The sequence below is a fragment of the Elephas maximus genome, chromosome 2 (assembly GCF_024166365.1).
Source record: "Elephas maximus indicus isolate mEleMax1 chromosome 2, mEleMax1 primary haplotype, whole genome shotgun sequence".
Taxonomy (NCBI): Eukaryota; Metazoa; Chordata; class Mammalia; order Proboscidea; family Elephantidae; genus Elephas; species Elephas maximus.
In genome coordinates, this window is record NC_064820.1 from 76,274,293 (window position 1) to 76,296,377 (window position 22,085).

The 22,085-nt window shown below is 41.2% G+C and overlaps 1 protein-coding gene across 3 annotated transcripts in view; it reads right to left on the bottom strand.

Moving 5' to 3' along the window:
- The window catches only part of ZNF366 (zinc finger protein 366), an 83,085-nt gene that overhangs the window by 56,472 nt on the left and 4,528 nt on the right, over positions 1-22,085 (bottom strand). The window contains exons 2-3 of one of the 3 annotated variants that reach the window (XM_049865360.1): positions 16,690-16,787; positions 16,534-16,597 (exon numbers count right to left, since the gene is read on the bottom strand). The exons of 1 other annotated variant lie outside the window; for it this stretch is intronic. The gene's annotated coding sequence lies outside the window, so the exon portion shown is untranslated. The remainder of the gene's footprint in view (positions 1-16,533; positions 16,598-16,689; positions 16,788-22,085) is intronic. One more of the 3 variants, XM_049865370.1, reaches the window with a different exon arrangement.

The window sequence follows — 22,085 nt, forward strand, 5'->3', positions numbered from 1 at the left end:
TGGTTAGCAATTGAGCACTTTGCCATTGCGCTACCAGAAAAAAAGATCCAAACCCTCTGCCATTGAGTCGATTCCAACTTATAGCCATCCTATAGGACGGAGTAGAACTGCCCCACAGGGTTTCCAAGGGTATAAATCTCTATGGAAGCAGACTGTCACATCTTTCTTCTGCAAAGCGCCTGGTGAGTTTGAACCGCCAACCTTTTAGTTAGCAGCCAAGTTCTTAACCGCAGCACCACCAGGGCTCTCTAAATTACTACAGAAGGACCTATATTTCCAGTGCTTTGTGTATGGATTTAAGACCTATGTGGCTGCTTCCGTGGTTTAGAACAAAACTATCCAATCCAGTAATCACATGGCTTTTGTTTGAGCACATGAAATGTGGCTAGTCTGAATTGACATGCACTGTGAGTATAAAAAATGCACACTGGATTTCAATGACAGTACAAAAATAAAGGTAAAATATCTTTGTTATGATTAAGTTGTACCCCCAAAATATGTATTAGATCTTAACCCCTATACCTGTGGATGTAATCCCATTTTGGAATTGGGTTCTTTGTTATGTTAACGAAGCCATGTCAGCGTAGGGTGTGTCTTAAACCTACTCACTGTTGAGATATAAAAAGAGCAGATTAGGTATAGAAAAGCAAGCAGAAAGGGAGGGGAAGATACAGGTCAGGTGGAGATTGCCAATAAATCAAGGAATGCCGAGTCTGCAGAAACTGAAAGACATCTTCCCCCGGAGACAAGAGAGAGCTTTCCCCTAGCCGATGCCCTGAATTCAGACTTCTAGCTTCCTCAACTGTGAGAAAATAAATTTCTGTTTTTTAAAACCACCACTTGTGGAATTTCTGTTACAGCAGCACTAAGAAACTAAAACAATCTTATTAATAATTACTCTATTGATTATATGTTGAAATAATAATATTTTTTGATGTATTGGGTTAAATAAATTATTTCAATTAATTTCACCTGCTTCTTTTTACTTTTTTATATGGCTACTAAAAACATAAAATTACATTTGTGACTTGCATTATGTTTCTATTAAGCAGCACTGGTTTAGAGATTGTATCTTAGATGCAAGATTCCATCAATTCAGTTTCCAACCAGGCTATGGGCTGGAGGGGCCTGGAGGAGACCATCTATCCCATTCCCATTCCCATACGCAGGGCTGCAGTTGTTTGCTCCACAGGCATAACCCATCATATAGTAACTGTTATTTTTCAAGATATGTAGAAAAATCAAATTTTTAATTTCCCCTGTGACTTGGTCTAATACAAGTAGGTGAACTCTACAAGTGGGAGAGTTTTACATCCAGTTGTACAATTATTTTAAACAAAGACTAGGCATTGTTCTTGAACTCTACTCTGTCATCTCTCATGGCCAATCAAAAAACAAGTTCTACTTTCTAAATACCTGTCAAATCTCTGCATTTATTCTCATCATGATCTCCACAACCAACTCTCTGCTCCAAGCAGCCACTGTCTCACCTGAGGTGCTACAATTCCCTCATAAGTGGTCTCCCACATTACGCTTACTCCACGCCTGTAATCCATTCTCCATGCAGCAACCATAGCGAGCTTCTCAACAGGCAATATGACCATGTCATTCCGCTTACAGGCCTCCAGTAGCTTCCCATTGGTCTTAGGATAAAGTTCAAAATTTATATATGGCCTGCAGGTCCTATATGGTCTGACCCCATCAATTTCTCCAGCTATATCTTGCCTGTGTTCCCCAAGCTTTCTCTCAGTTCCTCATTCTACTCTCTCCACCCTCAGAACCTTTGTACGGGGCAACTCCATTACCTGGAATACTATTCCCCACCCTCCATCTCCCTTTGCGTGGGTAATACATATTTATTCAGATCAAGCATCCCTTCCTCAGGACCTCCTGGCCTGGGCAGATTACCAATTTTGACACTCATAGCACATATCAGAGTGGTCAGTTTACACTTATTTGTGTGATTATTCACTTAACGTCTGACTCTCCCACAGACAGTTTGCTCCATATGGGTGGAGACCCTATTAGCTCATGTTCACTATTGTATTCCAGCACTGTGCCTGACACGTAATAGGCCCTCAATTAACGGGAAGGAACAAAGGAAGAAAGGGGAAATGGTTGTACCAAGAAGAATTCAGCCTGCTTTAGCTGTCTGTCTTCTTCCTTTACTACCTCTTGAGTGGAGAAGGACCAACCCTTTCACCATTCCTTCAGAGTTCACTTACGTTCTCCTGGACAGATCAACTGAGTACCCCAGCCTATGGATTAGCAAATTCTATGGACTCTATTTTCAATATATATCCAGAATCCAGCCGTTTCTCACCACCTTCACTGCCCCTACCTTGGTCCAGGCCACAACAACCTCCTTCCAGGATTGTCACAATAGCCTCCTAACTCTTATCCTTACTTCCACCCTTGCCTCCCTTTAGTCTACTCAGCAACAGTCAGGCTGACCCTATTGAAACGTAAGCCAGAACTTTTCACTTTCCTGCTCAAAATCCTCCAGTGGCTTTCCATCTCATCCAAAGTTCACACTCTGGCCTACAAGGCTCTACATGGTGTAATTCCCTGCTAGCCTCTGCCCTCGTGCCCTACCACACTCTCTCTTGCCAACTCCACTGCAGCCCTGCTGGCCTCTGGTTGATTCTTGCACACAGCATGTATGCCCCCACCTCAGGGCCTTCGCACTTGCTGCTCTTTCTGCCTAGACAACTCTTCCTCCATATGCCTATTTGGCTCTCTCCTTCACTTTTTGCCCAATATTACCTTTTTCAGTGAGACTATTCTATTTTAACACGCTAGATTATTTATTTATTTATTCACTGTCCTTTTCCCTCTACTAGAATGCAAGCTTCATGAGCATGGGGGTGTTTGTCTTTTGTTCCCTGATATGTTCCCAGTGCCTAAAACAGTGTCTGACATGAGATTGTTGACCAATATTGTTTATTTATTCAAACACAGTGTAAACATGCAGAACTGGACTGTGTTGTCAGTGGGGCAGTCTTGGCTCCACTTCAGAGCTAGTTTAGGAGACTATTGTTGTTAGTTACTGCTTACTCAGCCCCCAAATCACGTACAACTGAATGAAATGCTGCCCAGTCCTGCGTCATCCCCATAATGGGTTGCATATCGGACTGTTGCGGTCCATAGGATTGTCACTGTTTTTTTCAAATTTTCAGAAGTAGATTGCCAGGCCTTTCCTCCTAGTCTTAGTCTAGAATCTCTGTTGAAATCTGTTCAGCACCACAACAACACACAAGCCTCCAATGACTGCATGAGGTTCACTGTTCAGAAGTCAAACCCAGGTCTCCCACATGGAAAGGGAGAATTCCACCACTGAACCACCACCGACCCCCTTAGGAGACTTGGAGGGTTTTTAAGCCCAGAGAAGCTGCCCGATCCCTCAGCTCAGCTCTGATAACTGTCTGTTAAGGCACAGGAAGCAGTCCAGAGGACAATCAGTGTCATAGCATCCAAACAGCTCCTCCCGACATCCTCCCACCTCCCCCACTGCCACCCCACCACACACAAATACACCACACGGCCCTCTCCCTTTCCAAGGACACAACTCTGGCTATTTCTAAAACTGAGATTTGGATCCAAAACAGTAGCCAACACAGTGTGCATCTCCATGTGCACAGGAAAAGACAGGAGACCTCTGAGCAATTTCCGGCCCTATATTTTTCCATTCCAGTAAATGATGCCTTCTTTAGCTCAGGAATCTCTCTCTGAACCAAGACAATGCTTTAATGGTGCCTGGGCTTGTTCCTTTGTTATTTTCTTTTCCATTTTAAGTGATCAAGGGCTAGGTTCTTTTTATAATAAACTTTGACAACTAGCTCTGCTAGGTGTTGACTACTAGTTAAGGCACATATAATGCTGGTGGAGCATTCCCTTCCTAAACAGGCATTTTATGTAATAATACGGGAACTTTGGTGGAACGATGGTAAAAGCAACCAACCGCTAACTGAAGGCTCCTGGTTGGAAACCACCAGTGGCTCAGTGGGAGAAAGATGCGGCTGTCTGCTTCTGTACAGATTTACAGCCTGGGAAACCCTGTGGGGTCGCTATGAGTCGGAATCCACTCAAAGGCAGTGGGTGGGTATTTAACAACATGACATAGTGATTAAGAGCTACAGCTGCTAACCAAAAGGCTGGCAGTTCGAATCTACCAGGTGCTCCTTGGAAACTCGATGGGGCAGTTCTATTCTGTCCTATAGGGTCACTATGAGTCGGAAGCGACTTGATGGCAATGGGTTTAATACTTAAATTAAAAAAATACAAAAAAGAGTTTTGCAAACTTTATACTTCATTGGGCAAGCAGTACTTGAGTTCATGCTTTATGGCTAGAATACAAGCAAGGTTAAACCATTTACCTCAGGTTATGGCTACCTGTGCTTTAGAAAAAGTGCTTTGTCTTTTTTTAATGGATAAAGACAGAGTAACAGTAGAAAAAGTAGTTCTTCAATAACTGTGTTAATCAGTAAATTACTTCCCAAGTGTTTTGTGTGCTTGTTTTATTTTAGGCTATACTTCGTGTTCTCCCTTGGCTATACTAGCTCTTCTTTGTCTCCTGATGCCATTTTACATTCCTCTTCACCCTCCTCCCCCTCTTCCTTGCTTTTATAGGTTCTGGTTTTCTGGGAGTACTCTAGCTCGCAGGGACACCCTGGGTAGTGCAAAGGGTTAATGCACTTGGCTGCTTGCTAACCAAAAGGCTGGAGGTTCAAATCTATCCAGAGGTGCCTTGGAAGAAAAGCCTGGTGATCTACCTCTGAAAAATCAGCCAGTGAAAAGCCTATGGAACATAGTTCCACTCTGACACACACGTGGACCTTGAGTCAGGGTTGACTAGACAACAACTGGTAACGGGATATAGTAAGTGCTTAGTACATACTAGTTTTTCCTCCCCTACTAAATGTTTTGTTTCATGATCCTTCCTTACCAGACCTGAGCTATGCTCCTCCTCAGAGAGTTGTTTTCAATTGGAGAGTAAAAATAAACTTTGTTTTTTAAGAACTTTTAAAGGATCCCTTAACACCCTATAAGAAAATTGGAGAGCCCCTGAGTGGAGCAGAGATGGGAATTCCCATGGTGGGAAGAAAACTTTCTCTCTGAAATTTACAAAAGGGAAAGGAGCTAAGGGTCTTCTCAAGGGAATCAGCCAGAAAGTAAAACCAATGAACTCTGAAAATTTCCAGCTGTGATGTTCACACTGCAGCATTAGGCTGCTATCACTGAGCTGGGACCAGGGTACGAACCCCTCTGACTCTCCTATAACAGAGAATCTGTCCTGGAGGAAGCTGGAGTCCTACATCTACTCAATACCAGCTTTCCTGAAATTTCAGCCAGAATGGCAAAGATGGTCAGATCATGCTTCAACATTTTCCCGCTGGCTCCTCAAGAGGCCTTTCCCTTCCTCCACCTGTCCCAGACTATAGCTTCATGGGTCTGAGAGGGGAAGTGGACAGGGCTACTGCGGCTGCTTTGACTAAATCACTTAGCCTTAATTACATAAAAACTTAATCAGTTAGGCCATCAGCCTAATATCTACTTGGGACATTTAAATTCACTTTGGAGGGAAAATGTTCCTACCCAAAATTACCCTAGAAAGCCATGTCTCTGAGCTTTACTCTAAGCGTAAATCACTACTAATCATTTCAGAAGGCATTCTTTAGATCTGTGGGTCTCCAGTTTGTTGAAAATTCATGGATGAGGGGAGGGAAAGGAGAATGGAATATACATGAGATAGAGCTGAATAAAGCCTACATCTTTGAAATCAGTTTCAGAAATCAGAGGCTAGTAGGACCGCTCTCTTTCAGAACCTCCAGTGAGGAGGAGTCATGTGGAAAGATGGGAAAGGTGATGAAGGAGAACATTCATTCAAATCAAAAGATTTGTAGTGAGCTTAGTTGGAGGAGCTGGTACTGTGTTTGGCATGAAGAGACAATGGTAAGAAGGCTGTCACAGCCCTGGCCTTTTCAAGAGGGACAGACACTATTGTTATTTGTGAACTCATTCTTCGTTGTGCCACACTGCTGTGTGCACTGCAGAACTTTAACATCCCTATCCCCCACCCATCCACCCACCAGACACCAATAGTTACTGTGATAACTAAAAAGCATCCTTCCCATTTCCAAATGCCTCCTGGGAGGACTTGACTTTCCCCACTTGCAGTGAACTTGAGCATGACAGTTGCTTATGATGATGTGACAGGAAAGAGCTCTCAAAGAGGCATAAAGAACCCCAGTTGGGTAGGAGGAGCCAAAGAGCACCCTGCCTTGAGGCTCCCTTCCTCTCCTGGTGGTGGCACTTGCTAGCTACCTTGCTCTGACCTGTGGACTTGAAGGTCCAAAGAAGGTAGGACCAGGTCTGAGGTGCTGTGGAGTTCGCAAAAGACGCTGAATTATTTGGATGGTTTGGGGAATGAGTGGAATTATTCAAAGAAAGAAGAGAAAGCTATAAGGGGTAGGGGGTGATTAGAAAGAACCCCCAGACTTCCCTTGATAGTAAATTAACCAGCCTAGTAGATATTAATAGGGGTTCTGTAGAACAGACCCATAGCTCCACTGAAGAGGCTTAGATGGCTACCAGCCACACCATGTTGGAATTCATCTTGTATGATCACTTTGGGTGTCTGGCACATACTTCTGGCAACTCTAAGCCCTCTTCCTCATTTTTGGGTTGAATGTGATTATTTGGGGGAAGAGGAAGGATAATAAAAGAAAGGGAAACAAACATTTATTGAGCACCTATTGGTCAGGTGCAGTGGTAAAAACGAATCGACTGCTAACCAAAAGGTCGGTGGTTCAAAATCACCAGTGACTCTGCCAGAGAAAGATGTGGCAGTTTGCTTCCATAGAGATTTACAGCCTTGGAAACCCTTTGGGATTGCTATGAGTAGAAATCAACTCTACAGCAGTGGGTTATTGGCCAGGCAAAGTATTAAGGATGTTCAAGTGTGTTGTATCACAGCAAGGCTTAGCCATGTAAAAGAAGGAGCACAAACTTGGAAGCCAGGCAGTCCAGGGTTTGAATTCTAAGTCTTCCATTTACCAGCTGTGGCAGGTAAACTTAATCTCTGAGCCTTAGTTTTGTCATACAAAAAATGACATAATGACACCTACCTTGCAAAGTTACTGTGAGATTCCATAAAGCATGAAATATAAAGCACCCAGCACATACGAAAAAAGGGCATTCAATAAATAAGTAATTATTACTAGCATTTGATCTTCCTAACACTTGTACAAAGATATTATTATCATGGTTGTATGGAAGAAAGAGGAATATTTAAAACAATACTAGGGCTGGGGCTCTAGGAAAATATTAAGACAAATTAATAATTCTCATTCTCAGTCACCTGTTTTTCTACTTGTTATGGATTGAATTGTGTCTCCCAAAAATATGTGTTGTAATCCTAATCTCTGCCTGTGGTTATAATCCCATTTGTGAATGGGTTGTGTTTGTTATGTTAATGAGTCAGGATTAGGTTATGTCAATGAGGATTAGGTTATCTTTATTATATTCATAAGGCAGGATTAGAGTATATCTTGAGTCAATCTATTTTGAGATATAAAAGAGATTAAACAAGCAAGCAAGAGAAGCAGAGATGGGGTAAGAGAGATGCCAAGAATATGAAGATCGCCCTGGAGCAGAAGCTCAGAGACAAGGACCTTCCTCTGAGCTGACAGAGAGAGAAAGCCTTCCCCTAGAGCCGACACCCTGAATTCAGACTTCTAGCCTCCCTGTGCGAAAATAAATTTCTGTTCATTAAAGCCACTCACTTGTGGTATCTGTCACAGCAGCACTAGATAACTAAAATACTACTCTTGGCTCCTTCACTTGGACCTTTTGAGGGAGAATCCCAGCAGTTGCTGTGAGTCTACAGTGGGCCTCAGAGAGACCAGCTGTGACCTGTACGGGCCAAGTCCACTGAGATGTTTGGATAGTCCTGGGTCACACATTATGGATAGAGACTAACTAGAGTGTATGCAGAAGACTATAACCTGATGGTGAGGAGACATAAAACCTTATTGTCATGGCTAAAGGAATCTTGCACGTGATGTATTAGCAGCCTGGGCAATTGATGGCTTATATTTAAGCACAAGAGCTGACATTTGGAAGGACGGGGTTTGTTTCATGTGGTCCCAATGAGTAAAAACAGGGCCAGTGGATAGAGGTGACAGGGAAGCATATTTATCTCCATTCAGTATAGACTTTAATTTACTGCGACCTTCTAAAACGTTCAGACCGCGTCTTGTTCCCTATAGCATCCATAGCACCAGCACTGAGCCTACCCTACGTGGGCCAGCGAAGGAATGGTAGCTGCTGATGAGTATTAATGCCTGCTCTTGGAAAAAGCAGTCAATTCTGAAAAATTCATTATCATTACACTGGCCTATTTGCCTGAAGACCTTTGTTAAAAAAAAAAAAAAACTATGCCAGCCAGCACAGAAACTCATGCCAGCCCCATCTTTTAAAGTCTAGTAACAAGTTCTTTTCTCTTACCTTCAACCCCTCGTTTTGCAAACACTAAAGAAAAAAAAAAACTTGTCTATCAGCCCAGAAGTTGATGTAATAAAGCTAAATAACTATCCATGGGGTGATCTGGAAGTGAAATTTTAAGCCAGATAAGCATTGCGCCTGCTATGAAAGGTCATTCTAACTTCCTTTGACCCTCTTATAACTGTGGTCCTCAGCATTTTGGTTTGCGGCAAGAAAGCTTTGCTTCTCTCGTCCTATTTAGACGGTCTCATAGTCTTGTTTCCTCTTATGGTTTTTAATGAGGAATAAAGCCTCTACTTCACATCAGTTCCAAGCCCAAATGCTTTCCACTTGATCCCTTAAATGCAAATCTTGATGCATCTTACATATAGTGTTGGTAGTCTTGTAAAGTCAGCTGGATCAGATACCGAAACATCGTCTCTCCGGCTTGAACTCACCCAAAAGTAGCATTTGGATAAAAGCAGCTATCCTGTCCACCTTTGACTGTGGGTTATGACTAAGGAAATGTAGATAATAGAATTGCATATCTAGAATTTCTTTTTCTTCCCATTTCACATTTTAATTCATTTATTTATTCATTCCAAAAATGTCTATTGAGCCCCTGCTATGTGCCAAAACTGAGGCAAGTGATGCCTAATAATACCAACAATAACAATAATGTATGCTGAGTGTTTACTATGCAACAAGAATGTGTTAAAGACAGTTACATTAACTCATGTGACTGTCACAGCATCCTCTGAGGGAGGTACTACTCTTTCCCCCATTTTATCAGTGAGGAAACTAGGACACAACAAGGTTAAGCAAATTACCCAAGGTCACTCAGATAATGAAAGAACTAGGAGGTTTTTTGGAGATAGTTGTTAGATGAAGAAAGAATTTAAACAATAATGATGAATACTTCCAGACAATTTCTAGATTTCTACCAAATACATAAATTTACCATAGGTAGCAGTTTAAGAATGGAAAGGCTCACTGCCATCAGAAGTCCTAGGTTATCCAAAACAAACCCATTGTTGTTGAGTTGTTTCTGACTCATAGTGACCACATAGGACAGAGTAAAACTGCCCCATAAGGTTTCTAAGTCTGTAATCTTTACTGAAACAGGCTGCCACATCTTTCTCCCGTGGATCAGCTGGTGGGTTCAAACTGCTGACATTTAGGTTAGTAGCTTGAGCGCTTTACCACTTTACCACCAGGGCTCCTCTGATTATCCAAAACATGCCCCCAAATTTATCGCTGAACCCCAGCTTTGGTTTACTGCAGTGATTCTCAGCCTTTTCAGCCCAAGGACCCTTTTGTAACTTTTTACAATAAATTCATTTTGCAAATCCCCGATAAGTTAAAAAAATACAAAATAACCAAAAGCTATTTTGAATTCAGTAACATTCTTAAATCAATTTATATCTTATTAATTGCCAGAGGAACATAATTAGATTTGAAAAATAGAAGTACGCATACTTCTAAAACATTATTTAGTCAGTCTACAGACACTAAGCGCTTGACATCTAAATACACAGACCACTTGCAATAACTCCATGGACTTCCGAAGATTCACAGAGCTATACGATCTCAGTCAAATGCTTCATCCTCTCTGAGCCTCAGTTTCCTCATTTCTTAAGTGGGCATAATCGCTGTTTCAAAGGATTTCAGTGAGAATTAATATGAGACCAGCCAGAATATGGAGGTATCATATTTTGTACTCCTAGAGAGAACAAAAATAGTGAAAAACTCAGTCCCTGACAGATATAGTTCCAATGTAGATAGGGAGAACAGGCAAACTAGAAAGGACTAGTGAGCAGGGGAAACATGAAACTAAACTTTACCTTCTAGAATCTAGTTCTAGGACATAATCCAGTTGATTCTGACTAAGAGCAGCCCCTATACGACAAAGTAGAACTGCCCCATAGGGTCTCCAAGGAGCAGCTGGTAGATTCAAGTTGCTGACTTTTTGGTTATCAGCCGAGCTCTTAACTACAGCACCACTAGGGCTCAGATAACGTATAAGGCAGATAATACATGGAAGACAGGTTTATTATCACCTCATACACAGGCAAGGAATTCAATTCACTTAAAAGCTGTCAGAAAAAAAAAAAAATCGGAGGAGGTGGTTTGGAGGTAGGGCTGCTCTCTGTGGTTGAGGCTTGAAGTTACAGGGACCCATAGAGAATTTTATGGTTTAGCTTACATCCCTGCTGTGCTGTCCAGGCACTGAAGCTGGGAACAGGGGCATTGTGTATGTCATGGTGATGAAATATGTTTGGTTTGGTTGAGTTAGGTTGGATTCAATCGTATTTATTGAGAGACTACCTTGGAGAGGAGGTTGTACAATGGTCTTAATCATATTTAATGATATTTTGATCTAAATGTAATTTAAAGCACACTTATCATATAAATTGAAACTCACAGTTTTACTTAACTGGCTCAGCCCCCCACATAATGGCACAATCTCAGAATTTTACAGCCTAAATTCATCACATCAGATTCCAGGGGATAGAACTTAGAAAAAGGTGTTTCCTTCAGAGATACTGGCTTGGAAGCAGCAGAATTTTTCCAGCCTCTTCCTTTGGTTTGTTGGATAGAAAAACAAACCATTTCATAATACTCAGGACTCCCAGTTCATGGTGTCAATGAGTACATAGCTTCATAAATTAGAGCTCTCTTTTCCTCCCACCCCCAAGAAAGCTCCTGGTCCTATGAGCAGGCATACCAAATCCCAAACCAAACCATTGCTGTCGAGTCAATTCTGACCCATAGCAATTCCATAGGACTGAGTAGAACTGCCCCATAGAGTTTCCAAGGGGTGTCTGGTGGATTCAAACTGCCAATCTTTTGGTTAGCAGCCATGGCTCTTAACCACTATGCCACCAGGGTTTCCATGAGCAGGCAGAGTTCAAACTAATAATTAAAAGGGCTAACATTTACCGAATATCACTCTGAGGCAGGCGCTGTGCTAAGCACTTTACATGAATCATCACACTTAATCCCCACAACTAACCCTAAGAGGTTTGTGCTGTTTTATCCCTGTCAAACCTTCAGACAAAGAAACTAGAGTGGTCACACTGCTGGCAAGCAGGAGGATTAGGACTTGATTCCAACCAGCTGCCCCAAGGACATGGGTTGTAATCATACCTCTCCCTATAGTGCCTTGCCACTTTTTCTCCTGGCTTTCTGGGCACCCATCTCACCCTGGTTGACACCCACCTCACCCTGGTTGACACCCACGTTTTCACAGAGACCCAATAAATTGAGAGGTGACTGAGAAAAAACAAAGCCTTTGGTTGTTGCTTTCTAGGAGGCATGTGGTGACATGCTGGCAGGGAAAGGACAAGAGGAATGTAGATGGGTGGGAGATGATCATCCTTAACTTCTTAGAGCAGAAGCGTCCTTAGAGATCAATGAGTCTAACCCCTTCGATTACAGCTGAGGAACCATAGGTTCAGACTGGCCCACCAGCCCAGAGCTCATGTGGCTGATCTGGGATTCAAAACTAACTTTCTCCTCTTCCTCTTCTTATTTTTTGACAGGGTACAAAAGGATATAGTATGAAATAAAATTTCCTTACACCCCTGTCCTCCAGCTCCTGCTGCCCTGCCCAGAGGCAACTTCTATTAGCTGGTCCATGGTATCCTTCTAAGGAGCTCTGGTGGTGCAAGGGTTAAGAGCTCAGCTGCTAACTGAAACGTTGGCAGTTTGAACCCACCAGCTTCTCCAGAGGTGAAAAGACCTGGCTGGTGATCTGCTCCCATAAATACTACAGCGTAGGAAACACTACGGGACAGTTCTACTCTGTCACATTGGGTAACTATGAGTTGAAAATTGACTCCATGGCACCTAACAATGATAGTATTCTTATAAAGGTATTCTATGAGTATTCAATGCTATCCTTTTTTTTTTTTTTCAAAAAATGATAGCATTCTATATACAGGCAGACCCTTGTTTTTTACATAAATATACATGTTTGAGATTTTTCTAATATAAGAACATACAGAATGGCCTCATTTTCCCTCAACTTTTCAAATAGTTTTATCAAGGTATAATTCACATATTACATAAAATTTACACATTTTTAAGTGTTCAGTGTGATAAGTTTTAGAAAATTTACACAGTTGTGCAACCATCACCAAAATCTACTTTTGGAATATATTCATCACCCCCAGAAATTTCCATTATGCTCATCTGCAGTCAATCCCAGCTCACAGGCAAACACTAATCTTCTGTCTCTATAATTTTGTGTTTTCAGAAATATCATATAAATGAAATCATTCAATATGTAGTATTTTGTGTCTGGATCATTTAACTTAGCATGATGTTTTTGAGATTTATCTACGTCGTTGGGTTTTGCATGTATCAGTAGTTCCTTTGTATTGTTAAGTGCCCTCGAGTCAGTTCCGACCCATAGCAACCCCACGTGCAACAGAAAGAAACACTGCCCGGTCCTGTGACATCCTCACAATTGTTGTTATGCTTGAGCCAATTGTTGCAACCACTGTGTCAATCCATCTCATTGAGGGTCTTCCTCTTTTTCGTTCCTTTGTATTGCCGAGTAGTATTCCATTGTATGCAGCACTGATGGCACAGTGGTTAAAAGCTCAGCTGCTAACCAAAAGGTTGGCAGTTTAAATCCACCAGCTGCTCCTTGGAAACCCTATGGGGCAGTTCTACTCTATCTGATGTGGTCATTATTAGTTGGAATTGACTTGACAGCAACGGGTTTGGTTTGGGTTTTTTTTTTTTTTTTATTCCATTGTATGGATATACCACATTTTGTTTGCCCACTCACCATTTGATGGACTTTGGATTGTTTCTGGTTTGAGGCTCTAATCAGCAATGTTGCTGGAACATTTGTGTACAAGACTTCGTGTGGCTGTGTGATGGCTATATAACCTCATTTCACTGGGTGGTTACCCAGAAGTAGAATTGTTAGGCTATATGGTAAGCATATATTTATCTATTTAAGAAATTACAAAACAATTTTCCAAAATGGCAGCCCCATTTTACATTCTCACCACTAGTGTACTAGGGTTCCAGTTTCTCCATGTCCTTACCAACACTTAGTAATTTTAGTCTTTTTGGTTTTAGATATTCTAGTGGGTGTATGAGGTTCCCGGGTGACACAAATGGTTTGTGTTCTACTACTAATCAAAAGGTTGGTAGTTCAAACCCACCCAGTGGCATTACAGAAGAAAGTTCTGGAGATCTGCTTCCATAAAGATTACGCCCAAGACAACCCCCATGGAGCTCAGTTCTACTCTGTAACACACGGGGTCACCATGAGTCAGAATCGACTTTTTTTTTTTTAATATATATACTGGGTGTGTAGGGGGCCAGTGGTGGTTCAGTGGCAGAATTCTCATCTTCCATACAGAGACCAGGTTCGATTCACGGCCATTTCAACTCAAGCACAGCCACCACCACTTTTCTGTCAGTGGAGATGGATGTTGAAAACATGTACCACAACAGTCGAATTCTGTTGTACATGGGGTTCCCATGAGTGCGGGGGTGGGGGGTACTGACTCAAAGACAGCTAACAACAGTGTGTGCATGGTGGTGTGTAATCATCGCTTCAATTTGCATTTTCCAAATTGATTTACACTGCATGCCCTTTTGCATATCTCCTTATGTAAAACATTGCCATTTGTCAATCTTCTTTGGTTAAGTATCTATTCAAATCTTTTGTCTATTTTTTTAAATTGTTTCTCTTACTATTGAGTTGTAGGCATTCTTTATATATTCTTCGAAAAAATCCTTTACAGATATGTTTTGCAAATATATTCTCCTAGATTGTGACTTGTCTTTTCATTTCTATACCAATGTCTTCTTTTGAAGAAAGTATTTAATTTTGATGAAGTTCAACTTACTGACTTCTTTCATTTATTGTTTGTGCATTTGTGTCATAACTTTGCCTACATGAAGGTCACAAGGATTTTCTCCTATGCATCCTTTTAGAAATTTTATAGTTCTAGCTGTTGCATTTAGGTCTATGATCTACTCCAAATTAATCTATGTGTATGGTGTCAAGTAATAGTCTAAGTTCCTGCTTTTTTCTTCTGTATTTTGATATCCAAGTGTTCCAGTACCACTTGTTGAAAAGACTATCCTTTTTCTCACTGCAATACATTCACACCTTTGTCAAAATCAATTGAGCATATATGCAAGGGTTTTATTTCTGGTCTCAATTCTGTTCCCTTATTCTTTTTATGGCTGCATAATATTCCACTGTATGGATATAATATACTTAATTTAACCAGTCCCTTATTGATGAATATTCATGCTATTTCAATCGTTTGTTCCTGCTCCAAACAATGCTGTAGCAAACGTATTGCATTGTACCTGTGTCATTTTGCAATGTTATCAGCATGTTTGTAGGATAAATTCCAAGGTAAGTCAATTTTACATTTTGATAGACATTAACTAATTGCTTTCTATATAGAAAAAGTTTTAGTAATTCACAATTACACAAAGAATGTATTAGAGCACTGTCCCCCCCCAGGTTTCCAGAAACAACCCCCCCAAAAACCAAACCCATTGCTGCTGAGTCGATTTTGACTCCTAGTGACTTAGAGTAGAACTGCCCCATAGAGTTTCCAAGGAGCGCCTGGTGGATTAGAACTGCCGACTTTTGGTTAGCAGCCATAACTCTTAACCACTACACCACCCTGGAAACCCTATGGGGCAGTTTTACTCTGTCCTATAGGGTCACTATGAGTCAGAATCGACTTGACAGCAATGGGCCAGAAACAAAGATGCTATCGAATGTTTCATCTTTGCCAATCTGATCAGGTTAAAACAAAAAACAAATAAGGATGAGTATCTTTTATTTTTTATGTGTTTAAGAGCCAAATATAGCTCATTTTCTGTGAAGTATCTGTTCCATGTCATTTTCCCATGATTATGTTATTCATATTAAACCCTATATTACATACAGCAAATGCTTTCCCCAGGATTTTGTCTTTTGACCTTGTTTATTGAGTTTTGGCCCTGCAGAATTTTTTATTTTAATGTAATAAGATTTATAAAAATTTTAAAGCGTCTGGGTTTTTCTAAGGAGTCCTTGGGTGGCATGAACGATTAAGTGTTTGGCTGTTTATTGAAAGGCTGGTAGTTCAAGTCCACCCAGGCTATCTCTGAAGAAAAGCCTGGAGATCTACTTCCAATAAACCAACCTATGTGGCACCGTTCTACTGTAACACACATTGGGTAGCCATGAGTTGGAATTGACTCTGTGGCAACCGGTGCATGTGTATGTGGGTTTCTGTAAAACTTAGAAAGAATTTACCTACTCCAAGATTTAAAAAATAACCTCCCATCCTTTTCTAATATTTTTGTTTTCATTTTTAACATTTTAAATTGTTGATCTACCTGGGATTTATCTTAATGTAAGAAATGAAGTAAGGATACAAGTTTTTCCCCAATAGCCATCCCGTTGTCCCAACATCATTAACTGCAACAACTTTCCCTTTCTGATATGCAATGTCATTTTATTCATGTAATAAATTCTCATATGCATTTGGGTTCATTGATCTGCCAGTAACCACACCCAAACATCTTTTCTCTGACTCCAAGTCTAGTCTTCTTTTGCATTACTGATATTCTCAAAAGGACACACACAGTGAACAAGGCACTTTATAAATTGCTTGTAATAATACTCAAAGACTCTTTCAGTGTTCTCCCATCCTCACAGTCTCTAGCTAACAAAATTCAAACTCATTTTAACAGTGCTAAGAAAAATGTAATTAGTAAATCTGCTTGGAGGTACAGGGGACTGAGAACCAAATGCTACAGTCTCGAGCTAATAAACAATTTGATGCTAATCTGTGATTTCCTTCCATAAGAACCAATGATTTTGAGTAGGCTGTGTTGTGTGTGGTCAGATACTGCTGTGTGAGGCACATGTAAAGTATATACGCAACAGTCAGGACTTTATCAAATCAACCAACTAACCCTCCACCCTCAAATACCTGTATTCTTTGAAGGGCAAAGAAATTTGGTACTTTATGCCCTAATCCTTCTGCGACGGGATTTGCTCACCATTAAAAGTTCTTCCAAATGGTATGTATTAAGTATGTGATGCCAAAATCCCTCTCCTGCTAGCCTGTGAAGGAACACAAAGGAGCCAGTGTAAGCCAGGTTACAGTGGGATGTCTGAGCACGAAGAGGCCTTGAAGACACAGCAAATGGGATCACCTGCTTCAAAATTATGTATTGCTGGGCTGCATCTTCTTTCCCAAAAGCTAGGCTCTTCACTCCTTCTCCAACATCCTCGATCAGACCTGGGGCCCAGGCTGCAGCCAGGAGATAAAAATTATCACCTGGGGCCTGATGTTCTTGGAGCTGTAGGAGCTGAGAGACAGGTGATTGTGCTACGACATCACGGGGGATGCCCGGGGAGGGGGCGGGGGGGTGAACTCGGGCACTGCTGGAGGAGGTGCCGACTTGTTCGTTGCATTACTGGATGGCTCCTGAGGGCCAATAAAGCCAATGCTCGGAATATTCCCATCTTGCTCAGCTCTTTAAAACACAGGTAGGAGGCAGGGTCCTGGATATGCCTAATGGTAACCTGGTAGAACTTCTTGTCTGTTCCTCTTGCCACCTAAGAACTCAAGTCCTAGTAGCTCAGAAACCCCATCTTGATAGATTTAATGTAATCCTCCTTGGCACCTTCAAAGTGCCCAATACATACTTTCTTCTTTTTGGTGTGGGGGGGGGCATAATTCTGGAAGACCACTCTTTGTCTTTTATTCCTTCCCTCCCCCCTCCACCCAGCCCCAGAAAAGCACTCTGGAGAAGGACCTGGGGAATAGTAGAGGACCCACTCTGCTGTAGGGAGGAAAACTGCCTCAACTATGAAAAACAGCCAGCAAGAAATAGTAGTGGTGTATTTAGTAGGTGTTCCATCAAATAGCATTGAAAAAAGTGAAGTTCTTCCATCCCCTACAATTCCCATGGAAGACAGCCAGAGCGCGTGGATTAAGGGGGAGAGCCCACCGTCTCCACGCAGGCAGAGGCCCCGTTTTGTCCAGGCTGAAGCAAACCAGAGGCTATTCCGGTCCTCCCCTAGCTCTCTTCCGCCCTGTTTCCTTTCCGCACCCCTCCAACAATAGTCCCCTCTTGATTTCTGTTCCAAGAGAGAACGGTGAGTCCCCAATGCAAAGGAAACTCTAAGGATTCTTTCTGTAGAGTTTTCTAACTGGGAAGAGTGAGAAACGTGTACTGGCAACTCCTCCTGAGCTGTGATACTGCAAGCTGGGGGCTCCATTCCTCTCCCCTGGGAAGCCACAAGGAAGGTGACAGGGTTTCCTGTCCCCGTTATGAAACATTCAAAAGGAAGACCCTACTGGAAGGTCTCTGTGGTGCTCTCTTTCTCTCGTTTTTAGATAGCATTTGAATTTGCTAGAAAATCCGGACACTTTGGGCGGTGACGTCCCCAAAATACTAGTCCTTGCCCTCCCTGGGAGACTTCCTTACCCTCAGCCAGTAGCTTGTGAAATAGGCACAGCCTTGGGCCTCATCCCAGATTCATAAATTCTAGGGAAGGGGCTAGAATCCACCCCAGGTGATTCTTATGATTGCTGCTCAGAATACTCTTGAAAAACAATACTTGAGACTTTTCCTCTTTGAGATTGTTGGGATCCCTTGGTATTGAGTTAACTCGCTGGATGAGACCACAAAAAAGCATGCTTAATGGTTCTCTGGGGGCCCTGGTAGTGCAGTGGTTAAGAGCTTGCCTGCTAACCAAAAGTCGGCAGTTTGAATCCGTCAGCCGCTCCTTGGAAACCCTGTGGGGCAGTTCTACTCTGTCCTGTAGGGTCGCTGTGAGTTTGAATCTACTCAACAGCAACGGGTTTGGTTATTTTTTTCTTTTGGTTTATGTTGTCTTGGACAAGGTCAAAGTTAAAAAATGGCTTTGTAACTCCTCAGAACAGGAACTTATCTTCAGAGATCCGTGTGTGTACAATAGGTCAGAACCCTGAGGCAGTGCTGCTCACACTTGAGTGTGCACCTGAATCGCCTGGGCATGTTGTTAAAATGCTAATTATTATTGAGTGTCTGGGGTGAAGCCTGAGATTCAACATTTCTAACAAGCTTCCAGGTGATGTCGATACTGCTGGTCCTGCAACCACATTTTAGGGAATACTGCCTTATGGGAATAATTAATTACATACATACGCACGTACTATGAGTCAAAATTGACTTGATGGCAACGGGTGTATATATATATGTGTATATACACAACACACACATACATATATGTATATATGTGTACATATATACATACACACACACATACCTATTAGCTATATATGGCACTTTCTCTTTAATAAGAAACCTAAAAACAAACAACATATATAGTGACCTTAAACAAATCACTTACTCTCTCTGATTTATGTGTTAAACAAGGTGATTGCCTTTCTTTATCTCTAAAATGGGGAGGAATAAAACATCTACTTCTTAGAATGGGAGGATTAAGTGAAATACCAAAAAAAAAACAAAACAAAAAACCACTACCGTGGTTTTTCGATTCTGACTCATAGCGACCCTATAGGACAGAGTAGAACTGCCCCATAGAGTTTCCAGGGAGTGCCTGGTGGATTTGAACTGCCGACTTTTGTTTAGTAGATGTAGCTCTTAACCACTATGCCACCAGGGTTTCTAAGTGAAATAATATATGTAAAGTTCTAACTAAGCCTCACACCTGGTAATGACTCCTTAAAGGTGGTTGTTGGTGGTAGTGGTACATTGTTGTAGCATTCTCTCACAGTATAAGTAGCCATCATAGAATGAGGTCAAAGTAGGGCCCTAATATATGGAAAGAAAATAGGACAACGGGTCAAAATTGCCTTTGCATGTCACTGGTGCCTGACATCAAGGAGAGAGCTTTTTCAGTTTCTGCTACAAGTAACTGAAATCATGGACCCCACTGTCATTAAATGTAATGAACAACATCCAAAATCCCAACTTGTTATTAAGCATTTATATTTACCACTACAAACTTGCCTGATAAATGCAAAACTGTCTCAATCTAGTATTTATTCATTTTGGCTCTCTGCTTTGCCTAATTAAATAAAGGAAAGGGCATTGTGCTCAACAAGGATATCATTTCCCTCCCTGAATTCGCCCCATGTGTTTGTGTAAACTCAGCCCAAGTGGCATCCCTTTACCTTGGATTTACTGCCCTGCCTATAAAAAACCAGAATGCGCTGAGCATTTCCTATGAGGCTGAAGCCTGGCTCACAGCTCCTTTAGTCAAGGAAAAACAAATGACGATTCTCTCTCTCTCGCCAAAAACAATTTGCTAACCCATCATCTGCCCAGAAAACAAATGGAAAATAAAATGCAAGCAACAGTTTTTTCTGTGTGTCTGATATATGCTTATTCTCCATAAGCAAGTAGGTGGGGGTCCCTGCGGAAACCATGGTGGCATAGTGGTTAAGTGCTATGGCTGCTAACCAAGAGGTTGGCAGTTCGAATCAGCCAGGCGCTCCTTGGAAACTCTATCGGGCAGTTCTACTCTGTCCTATAGGGTCGCTATGAGTGGGGATCGACTCGATGGCAGTGGGTTTGGTTTTTTTGGTTGGGGGTCCTTGCCAAGATGGCCCTTTAATATACATATAGCAGACCCATGCACATAGTGGTGGAACAAGCCTATCATTTCAGCCAGCTCAGATGGAGGACACGTCAAACTGGCAGTTTGGCATTGTACAGTCCCAAAAAATGTGACTAACTTTTTTTTTTTTAACTTCTTAATTGCTTTATTTGGCATCAAATAAGGATAACATATTTTACTCTCTAGCCCACTTATTCATGAATTCATCTATTCAACAAATATTTATTATATACCTATTATCATGTTGGAGTCCCTGGGTGATGCAAACAGTTGATGCCCTCAGCTGCTAACTGAAAGGTTTGAGGTTCAAGTCCACCCAGAGGCACCTCAGAAGAAAGGCCTGGTAATCTACTTCCTTAAATCAAGCCATTAAAAACACTATGGAGCGCGGTTCTATTCTGATAGACATAGGGTCACTATGAGTCAGAATCGACTTGAAGGCAACTGGTTTTTATTATTATAAAATGCTAGGTCCTGGGCATACGGCAGTGAACAACAAAGTCCCTGTCCTCATGGTGCTTTCAGTCTAGTGAGCTTGTGTATTACATGTAACTTCTGCTGGAGAAATGTTCTTATTCTTTTACCTAAATTTTTTTTTTTTTAAATATCCTTATTTTATCCCAATGTATTTGATACTTGGACCGTCAAAAGAAAAAAAAAAAACAAAAAACAGCCTTCATTAGGCTAGCTGGTTCTGTGACTGCACATCAAAACGTTTATCTCTGTGTTCCTGCTAGATGAAGACCTGTGTCCGTTACTGCTCAGATTCATAGCCATGTAATCATATCAGAAAAAAAAAAAAAAATCAAGTGATTTAGGTATAAAGTCAATCAAGGAAGCCAGAACACTTTTCCTATAGGCTTTGCATTTTTCTTATAATTAAAGCAGATTTAACATGACTTGAGGGTGCTGGTTTTTCAAACCCTGTTATCAGATTTTGCCTTTCCATGTCACACAAACTTAAGGACAAGGATCTAACTTCTAACAGGTTCAGCACAGTACATATTCTAAAAACAAAATAAAAAAAAACCTTCTGAGATCAAATCTACCAATATTTAAAATAATAGAAAAATTTTAACAGCTATTTCTCTTGAAAGAATGCATGCTCATTATATTATACAAATAATATAGAAATGTATAAATCAAGATATGCTATTTATACAGAATTACAGTGTTTATAGAAAAAAAAGTAATTGATCTCTTTATGGTTTATATATGGGTTATATGGGAGAAAGATGTGGCAGTCTGCTTCTGTAAAGTGTACAGCCTGGGAAACCCTATGGAGAAGTTCTACTCTGTCCTACAGGGTCACTAAGAGTTGCAATTGACTTGATGGCAGCGGGTTTTGGTTTGGTGGTATATGGGTTATAAATATTGATCAGTCTTGTCGGATTGCTTGACTGGCTAGCATATTTTTTAAATCCATAACATTTACAGCTCCTAGAATAACAATCCATATATTCAAAACCAATTTTGAAAGAGAACATCCAATGCTGAATAGTAATTCCATTTAAAACTATGGTTTTTAGAATGTGTATTTATATTTCATGTCAGTACAATCTTGAAGAAGACAGAAGAAGATGCTGCATCCAAACAAGTCTCCGTATTATACCAGAACCTGTCACGGTTCTACCCTGACACGCATGGAGTCGCCATGAGGCGGAACTGACTCGATGGCAACTGTTGGGTGTTTTTTTTTTTTTTTTATTCTAACAAAAAAACCTCAAATGCTTTGGTTGTTGGTGGTGTGGTGGTGTTGTGTTATTGTGTGTTTTGTTTTTGGAAAGTGGAAGGCAGTTTAACTAAGACAAGACCTAAGTTAAAGTATCTTTATAACTTGTGAAACTAACCAGCATGTAGGTTTTAAAGTTTAGAGTGAGAGAAAAATAGAAGTTGGACCAACCACGCACCCTATACACATATACAACACACATGCAGTCACACATACAATGTGGTGATGATGGAATTCTATTAT